Source organism: Neomonachus schauinslandi, chromosome 14 (genome assembly GCF_002201575.2).
Source record: "Neomonachus schauinslandi chromosome 14, ASM220157v2, whole genome shotgun sequence".
NCBI classification, from domain to species: Eukaryota; Metazoa; Chordata; class Mammalia; order Carnivora; family Phocidae; genus Neomonachus; species Neomonachus schauinslandi.
The window spans coordinates 36,861,595-36,876,012 of record NC_058416.1 but is presented as its reverse complement, the minus strand read 5'-3'; positions in this window follow the sequence as shown (position 1 = coordinate 36,876,012).

The following is a 14,418-nucleotide window of genomic DNA, read 5'->3' as shown; positions in this document are numbered from 1 at the left end:
TTAAGTAAGAAAACGTAACTGAGGGGCGCCTGGGTGGCTTAGTCGTTAAGCGTCTGCCTTTGGCTTGGGTCATGATCCCAGGGTCCAGGGATTGAGCCCGCATTGGGCTCCCTGCTCAGCGGGAAGCCTGCTTCTCCCTCTCCCACTCCCCCTGCTTGTGTTCCCTCTCTCGCTGTATCTCTCTCTGTCAAATAAATAAAGTCTTTAAAACAAAAATAACTACAATTTGCAGCAACTTTATAAAAGTATTTACGTCGTTAGACATCATATAACTCAGGTTTTTTGGATAATTTGCATGTTTGAGAGTATATAAAATAAAATTTGGTCAGGGCCCAATCAAGATGAAAGTAAGGAGCTGGAGGAAGTCTAATTCTAGTTGCCAAATACAGGAAGAGTTCTCATGATCTGGAGAGGGGAAGAGAATGGCTGGCAGCTAGCAGGAGTGAGACTGGAGCTTGGACAGAGCTTTAAGCATTGTTACCACCAGCTGATTTTTGCATGGTACTGTGTTACACTGCTGTTATTTGCCGGCCTTAGGCAGCATACTCAAGTTAGTTTATTTTGTTACATGGAACCATTTCTATTTTTTTTTTTTTTTTTTTTTGTCTTGAAAAAGAGGGTCGCAAGTTTGCTGTAAAGCTGCTGTTGCAAGTAAATCTTTAGTTTTGTTGGTCCTGTCCTTAGGATGTTTTATTTGACAGACAAAGGTGACTCTGCTGGAACATTCATTCATTACCGTTATTATTTATTACCTGTATCATTAAAAGAGATCATCTGTTGTATATAATTATAACACAGTGTTTATAAAGCTCCAGCTTTATTGTCTACCTTACAAGACATGGAAAGAAAAATTGAGTGATCTAGAGAAAAGCAGTGAAAATAGTTATAGGACTGGGTTGCCTGGGTGGCTCAGTAGGTTAAGCATCTGCCTTCAGCTCAGGTCATGATCCCAGGGACCTGGGATCAAGCCCCACATTGGGCTTCCTGCTCAGTGGGGAGCCTGCTTCTCCCTCTCCTGCTCCCCTGCTTGTGCTCGCTTTTGCTCTCTCTCTCTGTCAAATAAATAAATAAAATAATTACAGGACTGAAAAGTACTATCTTGGACTTGCAGTTAAATTTTTTAAGGCATGATTTAATAAGTCAATTTCAGACATGATTCTTATGGAAAGAGAAAAGCCTGTTTTAAAGAGTTATAAATAGGGTACATCTCCATAAAAGATAGCATGAGATATAATTGGACTAATTGCCTTCTGGATTAGGTAAATTTAACATTTATAAGAACTGCCTAATGGCTATAATTAAATTCTAAGTATCTTTAGAAATATGAAAGATAATACTCATTTGACTGTTTTTTTTAGTCAATATTTAAGTGCCTGCTTTGATCCCATCATAAGTTTATTTTTTTTATACATTTTATGAAAGTTTATTTAATCTCTACACCCAGTGTGGGTCTTGAACCCTACGATCAAGAGTCACGTGCTTTTCCAGCTGAGCTAGCCGGGTGCCCCCATAAGTTTATTTTTAAATTCCATTTATTTCAGTTTTATTTTTTGAATAGTAGCATAACTTTTTGAGCATCACCTCCAATTATTGATATTAAAATGTGCTGCAATTTTTTTGAATTGGGTGGAGTCCTATAGTATTAACAAGTCTGTAGGTTGCTTGCCATTGTACTTCACATCAAGAGAAGAGAAAAGTAGGGGCAGCTGGGTGGTTCAGTCGTTAAGCATCTGCCTTTGGCTCAGGTCATGGTCCCAGGGTCCTGGGATCGAGTCCTGCATTGGGCTCCCTGCTCAGCGGGAAGCCTGGGTCTCTCTCTGTCAAATAAACAAACAAACAAGAGAAAAATATTCATAGTTTCTTGTAATTTTATGTTTAATAAAAAATAATTGTTAAAACGTTGTGGGGAAATATATAGTAATAGGTGCCTTGTTGAAGATAGCAGTGCCCCCCCCAACCCCTCATTCCTGATCCTTCTACCCGACCCCTTGATCTCTTCTTTCTTTCCAATTGCTCTTACTGCCTTCTATGATATAATTCAGTTTACTTAGGTTTTTTGTTTGCTGTCTGCACCTCTCCTCCATCATAGACTTTTTTGAATGTGTTAATCTCTATTCAATTTACTGATTTATGCAAGTGCCTAAACAGTGTTTGGCAGATATTTGTTAATTGAACATGAATTATTTTTCCTTTGGCTTTTAGGAGTAGAGATAAATTTCTTCTGGGGAAAAATGCTCAGCTAGCAGACTATTCAAAATGTTTAGAGGCTTCAGTTTCTGGAAATGTGGCACATTACAGATTTTTTTTTTTTTTAAAGTTCCCCTTTATGAAACAGTAAAAATACTGGACTAAATATTCAAAATATTTTAAAAAATGCATAGTTGAGCTGACAAGTAAGGAACTCCTCAGGGATCAAAAACAAGAAATCTTGAATCCAGGGAGATAAACTAATGGTGATCCTGGCTGCTATGCTGGGGGTTCTGGTATATGTAGATCCCCGGAAGCCTAGAGCTTTGGATTTTGCAGGGTGACTATGGGGTACTAGGTATTGTCTAGGGACCAAGCAAGGTGAGAAGATGCAGAGACCGTGTGTAAAGCTGAAACTCCTTGAAAGGTGTTGGTGGGTAAACTAAGGAAAAAAATGAAACATTTATCCCACCTTGTGGGGAGAACTGTTGAGTGGGTTAAGGAGGGTTCCCTGTCTCAGTCTGTCTTTCATTGGAGAGGTAAGTCTTCTTGAGAAATGGTAACGACAAGTTCTCTTTCACTGGATTTGGGGTTGGAGCTCATACTACTTGAATGGAGCAAACAAACCCAAGCCAAGAATTTTGTGAAAGTGGTCTCAGGTTGTTAGGCCTGAGAAGCAGATTGTCTGTGAAGGAATATGGGGAACACAGACCTCAGGGAGTTGACACAGATAAAGTTTCTAGGAACATGAGCTCACAATTAAAAAAATCAAAAACACTTCAGATAAGTCACCATGAGTTAATCAGCTGAACTAGGAAACCGTTTAGTCAGGCATTCAGAAACTGCCGATAGTCTAGTTGTTAGGTACAGAATAGAAAATAAATGTTTAATAGGTTCAGAGAGTATAAAGATATGGCTAAGGAGCAAGAGGCTATCAAAAGTAATTAGGGAAACCGAATTCAGCAATGTATGAAGGAAATACTGCATATTGAACAAAGGGTTTATTCCAAGAAGGCAAGCTGGGTCATGCATTAGAAGAATCTGTTAATTTCTAAATTTCTTAATTTAAAAAAAAGTGTCATCGGAAATGATGCAGGAAAAACATTTATTAAAATACAGTATTCTTTTAGGATACAAAAAACTAAGGAGTGGGAAAGAAATTCTCCATAACCTTCTTAAACATTCCTTTAAAAATCAGCTACCTCGGGGTGCCTGGGTGGCTCAGTCGGTAAGCATCTGCCTTGGGCTCAGGTCATGATCCCAGAGTCCTGGGATTGAGCCCCGCTTTGGGCTCCCTGCTCTGCTGGAAGCCTGCTTCTCACTCTCCCACTCCCCCTGCTTGTGTTCCCTCTCTCGCCGTCTCTCTTTCTCTCTGTCAAATAAATAAAATCTTTAAAAAATCAGCTACCTCATCTCTCCAGCATTACACTGATGGGGGGGGGAAAAAAAGTTACAAGGCTATATAAGGAATGAACAAAATGGTCTTCCTTAAAGTCAATATGAATATTGTCATAGGAAATTCAAATCCACAGATAAATCTTTAGGGTTTATAATAGTTATTGAATATAAGATCAATTTAGTAAAATCAATTCTATTGCTCTAACCTAACAGCTCACAGTAAAAAAAGTGATATTTCACAACAGGTTAAAAAAAAAAAAAAAAAAAAAAAAAACAAGGAAAAAAAAAAAAAAGAGGTGGCAAAAGTTACATTGGAAGACATTAAAGAAGACCCAAATGTATTTGGGGGCCAATCATGTTCATAGGGAGAAAGACTGTATCTTGTAAATTTATCAATTAATCTGTCATTAATATATAAATTCATTGCTATTTCAATAAAAACCCTTCAGGGTATGGTTTTTATTTCTTTGTTCTTGTGGAACTTGACAAGTTAATTCTAAAATTTGGCCAAGAATAGCCAAGGTATTTCTGAAGACCACTTGTCCTACTAGATTTTAAGACTTAATGTGAAACTTTAGTAATTGAGATTGTGTAATAATAGGGCAAGGATAGACAAATAGGTAATGGAAGAAAATTGAGGTGAAAAACAGAACTCTACATACTTGGAAATCTGATCTATAACAGAGCTAGTGTTACAAATCGAACACGGAATGGAATACTCTGTAAATGATGTTGGTATTGTTATTTAGCCACATTGGGAAAAAAAAGATTTCTTACCTCACACCATATTAAAAGAACTAATTCCAGATGGATTAAAAAGTTAATTATGAAATGAAAAATATAAACTTTCAGAATAAAATATTAGAGTATTTTATAACCTCAGGCTTTCTTAACCAGATGCTAAAAGCAAAATTTTTGTAGGAAAAGGTTAATAAATGTGGCTATATTAAAATTAAGATCTTTTATTTCTTCTTTCCAACAGAGTGCAGAGACTAGTCACAAGTACAAAAATAGAAGAATTTCTCACATACAATTGACAAAAAAAATTTTTTTTTTTAAAGATTTTATTTATTTATTTGAGAGAGAGAGAATGAGAGACAGAGAGCATGAGAGGGAGGAGGGTCAGAGGGAGAAGCAGACTCCCCGCCGAGCAGGGAGCCCGATGTGGGACTCGATCCCGGGACTCCAGGATCATGACCTGAGCTGAAGGCAGTCGCTTAACCAACTGAGCCACCCAGGCGCCCGACAAAAAAATTTTTATCACAGTAATGTACACCCGTGTCTGTATGCCTGTACACACAGTCTATATACACACGTCTATATGTCGCACATGTCTGTGCCAATGTGAAAAAGATAAATGGGCTATAGAAAAGCCATTTCATAGAAGAAAAATGAACAGCCATTAAATATTTGTCAACAAGGAAATGCAAATGAAAACGACATTGATTGTAAAACTCGGACAATATCAGGTACACCACTGTAATACACTCTGTGGCAGAAGTCAGCAAACTCTGTGTGAAGTTTCACGCAGTGAATATTGTAGGCTTTGCAGGCCATATAGTCAGTTGGTGCGGTACTCAGCTTTGCCGTGGTGGTGCCAAAGCAGCCATAAACCATTCGTAAAGAAATAGAATGGGTGTGGTTGTGTTCCCATAAAATTTTGTTTATAAAAATAGCAGTCTTCCAACTCTTGCTCTGTGGCACCAAAGAAGAGTTGGTGAACTATTAACAAAAGTTAATGAACTATTAATACAGCAGTGTGGACAAATCTTAAAAACATGTTGGAGTAAAAAGGTAGCAGAAGAATACATTATAGTGTGATTCCATTTATGTAAGTCTGGAGGTAGACTATAAAGGGTGCAGATTTATGGGTTTTACCATGATTACTGGGATTTGACTAATTTTGAATTCTGGTCTTGACAAAGTCTGTGTGACTTTGGCCAAATTACCAAACCTTGTAAAGTGTCAGTTTTCTTACTTGTGAGGTGATGAGCTCACTAGGTAACAGTACCTAGCTCACCACTTGCTGGGAGGGTTATGTTCCAGAGTGCTTCTGAACACACCCAGCACTCAGTAAGTGCGAAGTAACCATGGTTGTCCTTTCCCTCTCCTTCTTTAACTTCTATCCTCATGAAAGGAAAGAATAGCCTTTCTAGCTTTAGGAACTCTAGATATTTTTTTATCCAGGCTTCCATAGCATATGGCTAATGGGCCTAGTAGTAAAGCTTGAAATATCCTGAAGTCTTGAGTAATGTTTGATTTCTTTACCTAGCACAGTTTATGAGACCCTCTGATGTTTTTTGTTTTTTAATTTTTAAAAATATTTATTTATTTTAGAGAGAGAGCGTACATGAATGGGGGAAGGGGCAGAGGGAGGGAATCTTCAGACTCCTTGCTGAGCAGGAGCACAAGCCCAAGATCATGAGCTGAAACCAAGAGTTGGCTGCTTAACAGAGTGAGCCACCCAGGTGCCCACTCTGATGTTTTTTATTTTTATAATTTTTTTTAAATAAAGATTTCTTTATTTGAGAGAGAGAGCACATGAGCAGAGGGGAGGGGCAGACGGAGAGGGGGAAGCAGGCTCCCCTCTGAGCAGGGAGCCTATCTAGGGGTGATCTCGGGACCCTAGGATCATGACCTGAGCCAAAGGCAGATGCTTAACCGACTGAGCCACCATCCGGGTGCCCCCTCTGATGTTTTTTAGTGTCATGTTTAAATCACCCAACTCACTGAAGCTTGCTAAATATTGACAAATACAGCTTCCAGTGTCACTTAACTTTCCTCTGTAGCAGTTAGCCTTCTGGAGAACGCCTTTCTGAGAACTTGATTCTCTTTTGGTTTTATGTGCCACTCGCCAGATTGTTCTCTGACCTCTTAGACCTTTCTGTTCTTCAGATGTGCATGTTCTGCTCACTCCTAAAACCTATGACTCTTCAGCTTCCTCAGCTGAAACATGAATATAAAACCCACTTGAAAGGTTTGTTGTTAGGCTAACATTTTCTCGTACACAGTCATCTGTAGAGGAACCCTATACCCACAGACTCAGATTCATTTATGCTTGGGGTGGAGTCTTGTGTGAAGACAAACAGAACTTCATGAGTGGTTCCTCTCCCATTTGGGCAGCAGTGATACCTGTATGTAATGTGTATGGGACATTACAAGCGGTCTGACATTTTTCCTCTCGGTGTTCTGTCTGTGGCTCCTGTTCTCCATGCCCTCCAGGCCACCTGGAATCCTTTGTCACAGGTATTCATGGTGACTGTTGTGTCCCTAAGGACAGGGACACCGTCTAATTCTTCTTTGCTCTCCCAGGTCTGGTGAAATGCTTGGCATATAGTAAGTGGTGTTATTAAATTGAAGTTAAGTGAATAACAAAACACTAATGTTTGTAATATTTGGCCTGCCAGAGTAGGATGTTAAATCCATTCATAATCCTAACTTCGCTTTTAGCTATCTGGAACAAACTTAAAAGTTATTTCTTTGTATTTCAAAAAATTCTAACATATATAAAAGTAGAAGAAATAGTAAAATGAACCCCCTTAAACCTGTCTCCATCTTCGATATTCAGCAAAGGTTAAGATTTGCAACACATGCTTCACCTCTCCATCCCCTCCACCCCTGACCCCCAAACCCCAAGTATTTTAAAGTAACACAAGACATCATGTCATTTTACCTCTAACATTCTTTAGTGTGGATCTTTCACAAATGAGAACATTTTTTTCAAATCTAGCCATAATGCTGTTGTTATTCCCAATAAAATTAACAATAATTCCTTAGTATCATCTAATACCCAGTGTGTAGTCAGATTTCCCCCGATGGTCCCTAAAATGTCCGAGTTGGTTTATAGATTCAAAAGTCAAATCCACACATTACATTTGGTTTTTATGAAACAAAAACAACTCATCTATGGAGAAATAGAACAATACCTAGTTTTTATTATTTCTCTCCCTTTCTCCTTTACTCCTTTTAAAATAACTCTCCCTCAAGATAAGTTTCTTTATCATAAAACCATAAACTTTGCTGTATCAGGTAAAGCTTTCATCTTCTCCTTTAAGACTGCTTTGCTGTTCTTTTTTTGGTAACAGACACTTCGTGTATATAAGGCAGTACTACACTTAACAGCGCAGCAAAATGCAAAACTGAGTTATAGTTAAATTTAACTGTTCCGCGGTGCTGTTAGTGCTTCTCATTAAAGCTGTAAAATTCTTTTATATTCATTAAAAAGTATATGCTTTTTGATAATGTTTAAATGTATCTTAACTGTTTTAGTTATTCCTCTTGAGTTTATAGTGATAAGAAGGAAGCTAAATCCAGGTTGTAACGTAGTGTGTGTGTTTGAAAAAAATCTGCTCGTGTGTGAACCCAATCTTAAATTCTCTAAATCTGAAGTGGAAAAAGGTCATCTGCAGAAAAAATTATCTTTTAGTTACATTTTTATTAGTAATAAAGAAAAACATGTGCAACTGTTTAGTGTAAGTAGGAAGGAGAGAGAACCCAAGTATTCAGAGGTTTAGCAGAATACAATTTTGAGAATTCAGTGGAATTGAAAAAAAATGCAGAAGAAATGTTTTGAGTTATTGATGTGAATATAGCAGGATTCTTTCAGGGATTTTTTTTTCCAGTAATTTTCCTGTTAGCTTTCTATTACATTCTTAAATGTAAACATCCCGATCACAGTGGTTTTTTGTTGTTTTGTTTTGGTTCTGAGATCAGGAAGCAAATCCTATCATCTGCCCGCAAAGGGCTAAAAAAAATTCCAGGAAAAGGCTCTTGGAATGATAGGGCCTAGTGTGGATCTCAGCATCAGTGCAGAAGCCATCTGAGACTAGGGGAAAACCAAATTGAGGGAGTGAGGCAGAGAATAGCTATTCACAGAAACAAAAGGCAAGGGGCCAGAAAGTGAGTAAAATCAGCAGGAGAGAATGCAGAACAACCACTAACGTTATAAGCTAAGAAACGAAATTAAGTGGCATTAGGGAGAAACCAAATAAGTGAGAAATCAAATTAGGAAAAAAAAAAATCCACAAAAACGAATGTACCACCATATTGCTGACTACCGAAAGAAAGATGAAGAATATGTTTTGCACTGCGTGGTACCTGTGATAAATCATGACTGACGAGATCATTATCTTTCTGTAACAGGCCAGTAAGTAAACAAGAGTTTTTGTTGTTTCTTTTGTTCTTTTTCACATGGTAACTAACTATTTCAGACCATTATCTCGGGCCCAAATCTAAAACCTACCTTCATTTCAAACTTGTGTTTTCATCTGGTCTGTCGAGCAAATTTTAAAACCTTTTAGATCCCAGAAGGTCACTTGAGTTAATATCCAAGTAACATCAGATAGTGTTTTAGGTGAAGTAGTTCTCAGAAGAACCTTCCTGTTTACAGTTGTAAAAGACAACTACATTTCATCTGAAGGTACTGTTGTCTCGTGATATTTTTGCTTAGATGATCCAGTTGTGGAGGCAGAAAACTATGGCACTGAGCTCTGGGGAATGCATGGAGAAGGAAAAATAGGGAAAGGGAAATGACAACAGAGATTTCCATTTGGTCTGCAAATTGTTTTTGGTTTTTCCCATCCCCAGCCCGGAGCCAGGGGACTGTGGGATTGCTTGTCATCCAGACGGGGCCGTAGCTCTGCTGGTGGCAGCGCTGTAGTAGCTGTCTGCACTCTCCCAGTGTGGTTGGCCTGTTCTGGTGAATTCTTTATCCGCTCTGGTTGGCCACCTCACAAAGTATATGTGTTGCCTTTGTATTTTTTCTTGATCTGTGGGCCAGCAGTTGTCTGTGGTTATTGACATTTGAGAATCTCTGTTTCAAATCTGGGAAGTGAAAGGTTTTTTTAATAAAAAATTAAAAACATAACAGAAAAGTACAGTAGCAGAATCTGCCTTTTTCCGATGTTTTATGTTAACATTTTTTCCCCCATTTTCTTCTGTGTCAGTTAGCATTCGGTTTGGCTACATTTAAAAGATCTCTACACCTCTTCTTTCCCCACCCCCCGAAAAGGTGCTTTAAAGAGGACTTTTTTCCTCTTGGGACAGGGCAGCTGTGTGGTCATCAAGACTGGACATCTTCTATCTTTCTGCTTTGCAGTGCTTAGCTTCTGGCTCTCTTTCTCAAGGTCATCTCATGGTTGTTGAGAAGGTCCTTGCAGCTCCATCCCTCATGTTCTTATCCCAGACAGGAGGAAAAAGGAAGGAGTAAGGGCAAAGGGCCTATGTCCCTGTGAAGTCCTTACTCTTTCAGTATCTTTCCCATGGCCCAACCCAGTGATTTCTGATTTATCTTACTGGCTACCTTAATCTGCTGTGTAGGCCAAGATGTGTAAATTGCCACTCTTAGAAATAGAGCAGTGTTTGATTTGTAAGACCAAAGAGGAAAATAGGAATTTGGTGAGAAACTAAATTGTAGCAGCCTGCCACAATTTAGACCTTGTATATAAAAAAAATTCCAGTATTATTGAAGCCCGTCCCTCCCTTCTCAGAAATATCCATAATGTGAATTTGGTATATTATATTCCTGCACATTATTCTGTCTTTACAATATATGTTTGTGTCTATGAATAATGTCTTATTTTAATATGCTTTAAAACTGTGTATAAATGGAACATACTACACATATCCTGCATATATTGCTTTTTTACATTCAGCAGCGTTTACCCATATTGATGCACGTAGTTCTAGTTTAATTTTAACTGCCTGTATATTTTTCTGTTACGTGGTTTATTTATCCATTTTCCTCTTGCTGTACATCTAGGTTGTTACCTTTTTTCCCCCCCCATTATAAACAATGCTGTAGTCTTTATGCATGTCTCCTTATACACATGTGTGAGAGTTTTTCCAGGGTATGTACCTGAAGTGGAATTACTGAATAATGGGGTAGTGTTTTCTTCAGCTATTCTAGATATTGCTGGATTGCTCTCCAAAGTGGATGTGCCAAATTACTACACTTGGAACAACATTGTATGAGTGTCACATTTCTTTATTCCTAACACTTGTGTTTTGCCAGTTTGATGAGATCAAATTCATTTTCCTGCATACTACTGAAGTTGAGCGTATTTTCATACATTCATTGGCTATATACGTTTCCTTGCCTCTGATTTGTCCATTACCATGCCATTTTTCACTTGAGTGTGTTTGAGTTGGAAAAGTTTTTAATACAGTCTGATATTAATCTTTTCTTGATTATTTCCCCCTAGATGTTGGTTTATCATTTGACTGTCCATGATGACATCTTTGGTTGTATTTAAAAAATTGATTTTCGGGACACCTGAGTGGCTCAGGTCATGATCCCAGGGGCCCTGGGATGGAGCCCCAAGTTGGGTTCCCTGCGCAGTGGGGAGCTTGCTTCTCCCTCTCCCTCTGCCGCTCCCCCTGCTTGTGCTCTCTGTGTGTCAAATAAATAAATAAAATCTTTTTTAAAAAAATTAATTTTCATGTAGTGGAAATTACTTTTTCCTTTTATGGTTTGTGCTTTTTGAGTATTAAGAAATTCTTCCTTACCCAAAGATATGAAGATACTTGCCTATATTTTATTTTAAAGTTTTAGAACATATATCCTTAAATCTTTAATTCACCTGGAATTGTTCTTTTGTATGGTGTGAGGTAGGAGTTCTATTTCATTTTTACATGTGGATGAACATTTATTAAACAGCCCGTCTTTTTCACACTGATTTGTAGTGCCACCTCTGTTGTATATCAAGTTTGCATATTCATGTGGTCCGATTCTGGACTCTCCATTCTGTTTTATTGGTTCTTTAATCTGTCTCTGCCCATGTATCACACTGACTTAATTACTGTAGCTTGATATGTGGTAGACAGAGTTCTTTCACCCTGTTCAAGATTTTATTGGCTTTCATGGCTTTGTTCTTCCATGTGATTTTAGCCTGGTTTTAAAGTTCTATAAAAAAAAATTATATTGAGGGGGTACTTGGGTGGCTCAGTTGGTTAAGCAACTGCCTTCGGCTCAGGTCATGATCCCGGGGTCCTGGGATCGATTCCCATATCGGGCTCCTTGCTCAGCGGGAAGCCTGCTTCTCCCTCTCCCACTCCCCTTGCTTGTGTTCCCTCTCTCGCTGTCTTTCTCTCTGTCAAATAAATAAATTAAAAAAAATTATATTGAGATTTTGATTGGAACTGTATTAAGTATATAGATTAATATTGAGAGAATTTATTTCTTTGATAAACCATCCATATTTGAGCATGCTATTCTTTTTATTTTTTAAAGATCTTTTAAAGCAATTTTCTAGTTATTGGCAATAAGAATATATCGAATTTTGCATGTTGAACTTGTATCCAGCAACCTTGCTAAAAGTTCTCATTGTCTTTATTGTTTTGGATTTTTCTGCCATTTTCTTTTTTTGTTTTTCTTCTTTCCAATTCTTACATCTTTTGTTTCATTTTCTTGTTTTACTCTTCTTTACATTGTTGACAGGAAGAAGTGATAAAATATATTTTTATCTTTTTATTAACTTTAAAGAGAATGCTTCCAACACTTTACCAGAAACTGTTTTGTTTACTGTAAATTTGGGGGAGATATACTTTTTTTTTTTTTTTAAAGATTTTATTTATTAGAGAGAGAGAGAAACAGCATGAGAGGGGATAGGGTCAGAGGGAGAAGCAGGCTCCCCGCTGAGCCGGGAGCCCGATGCAGGACTCGATCCCAGAACTCTGGGATCATGACCTGAGCCGAAGGCAGTCGCTTAACCAACTGAGCCACCCAGGCGCCCCGGGGGAGATAGCCTTATCAGGCTAACAAAGTTTATTCTTAATTTCAGTAATTTCAGCCTCCTGGGATTTCTTTTCTTTTTGTTGTAAATATCATGAGTGGGTGCTAGGTTGTACTATTTCATATAAAATGTAAGTCCCTGGCAACTATGTAGTTCCACTTAACTCCCACCTCTATTTTTTTTTTTTTTTTTAAAGATTTTATTTATTTATTTGAGAGAGAGAGAGCACATGAGAGGGGGGAGGGTCAGAGGGAGAAGCAGGTTCCCTGCTGAGCAGGGAGCCCGATGCGGGACTCGATCCAGGGACTCCAGGATCATGACCTGAGCCGAAGGCAGTCGCTTAACCAACTGAGCCACCCAGGCACCCTCCCACCTCTATTTTTTGCTCTAATTTTTTCATATATTACATCTTCATATTAAGAAATTAATGCAGTACAAAGTTAGAATTTTTAATTTAATCAGCCATATGTCTTTTAAGAAAGCAAGAGGGAAGAGCGCCTGGGTGGCTCAGTTGGTTAAGTGGTTAAGCGTTGTGCTCTGTACCTAGCATACTCTCTCTGTCAAATAAATGAAATTTTTTTTTTTTTTTTAAGATTTTGTTTATTTGTCAGAGAGAGAGTGAACATACAAGCAGGGGGAGGGGCAGGCAGAGGGAGAAGCAGGCTTCCCGCGGAGCAGGGAGCCTGATGTGGGACTCGATACCAGGACCCCTGAGATCATGACCTGAGCCGAAGGCAGCCGCTTAACCGACTGAGCCACGCAGGTGTCCCTAAATAAAATTGGAAAAAAAATAAAAAAAGAGGGCAAAATCAGGCTTTTATGTTTACTCCTACATTTACCATTGCTTCTGTTCTTCATTTCTCCTTACAGATCTGGTGTCATTTCCCTCTGCCTGGAGAACTTTCTTTAGCATGGCTTGTAGTGCAGGTCTGCAAAGAGATGAGTTGTTTTGGCTTCTCTTGACCTGAAAATTGTTTCATGTAATGAGAAGTCAACCACTTCTTTTTCTCTGTATATAGTATGTCTTTTTTCCTCTGGCTGCTTTCAGGTTATTCTCAGTATCTTTAGTGTTTAGCACTTTGTATATGATGCACTCTAGTTGGGATTTTCTTTGTATTTATCTTGCTTAGGGTTCACTGGACTTAGATTTACGATCTTATGTTTTCTCCAAATTGTGGACGTTTTCAGCTGTTATTTTTGCATATACTTTTCTGTATAATAATATTTTTGTATAATTTTCTCCTTTTGGGACTTTGAGTTCACATATGTTAAACTTTATGATACTGTACCATAACTCACTGAGGCTTTCTGTTCATTAAAAAATTTTTCTTTCAGATCTTCAGATTGGATACTTGCTTTTGATGTATCTTTAAATTGACTGACCCTTTACGGGCATACCTCATTTTATTGCACTTTGCAGATACCGTGTTTTTTACAAATTGAAGGTTTGTGGCAACCCTGCGTTGAGCAAGTCTGTTGACATCATTTTCCGATGGTGTTTACTCACTTTGTGTCCCTGTGTCATATTTTGGTAATTCTTGTAATGTTTCAAACTTTTTCATTATTATGTTTGTGATGGTGACCTTTAATCAGTGAGCTTTGATGTTACTATTTCAGTTGTTTTGGGGTGCCACAAACTGTGCTCATGTAAGATGGTGAACTTAATTGGTAAATGTTATGTGTGTTCTGACTGCTTCACCTACCGACCATTCCCCTTCTCCTCCCCCTCTCCTCAGGTGTCCCTAATCACCGAGACACAAAAATATTGAAATTAGGCCAATTCTAACCCTACAGTGGCCTCTCATTGTTCAAGTAAAAGGAGGAGTTGTATGTCTCTTACTTTAAATCAAAAGCTAGAAATGATTTAAGCTGAATGAGGAAGGCATGTTGAAACTGAGATAGGCTGAAAGCTAGGTGTAATCTGCCAGCCAAGTTATGAATGTAAAAGAAAGTGCTTGAAGGAAATTAAAAGTGCTACTCCAGTGAAGAATGATAAGAAAGTCAAACAGCCTTATTACTGATAATGCAGGAAGTTTTAGTGGTATGAATAGAAGATCAAACCAGCCACAACATTCCCTTAAGTCAAAGCCTAATCCAGAGC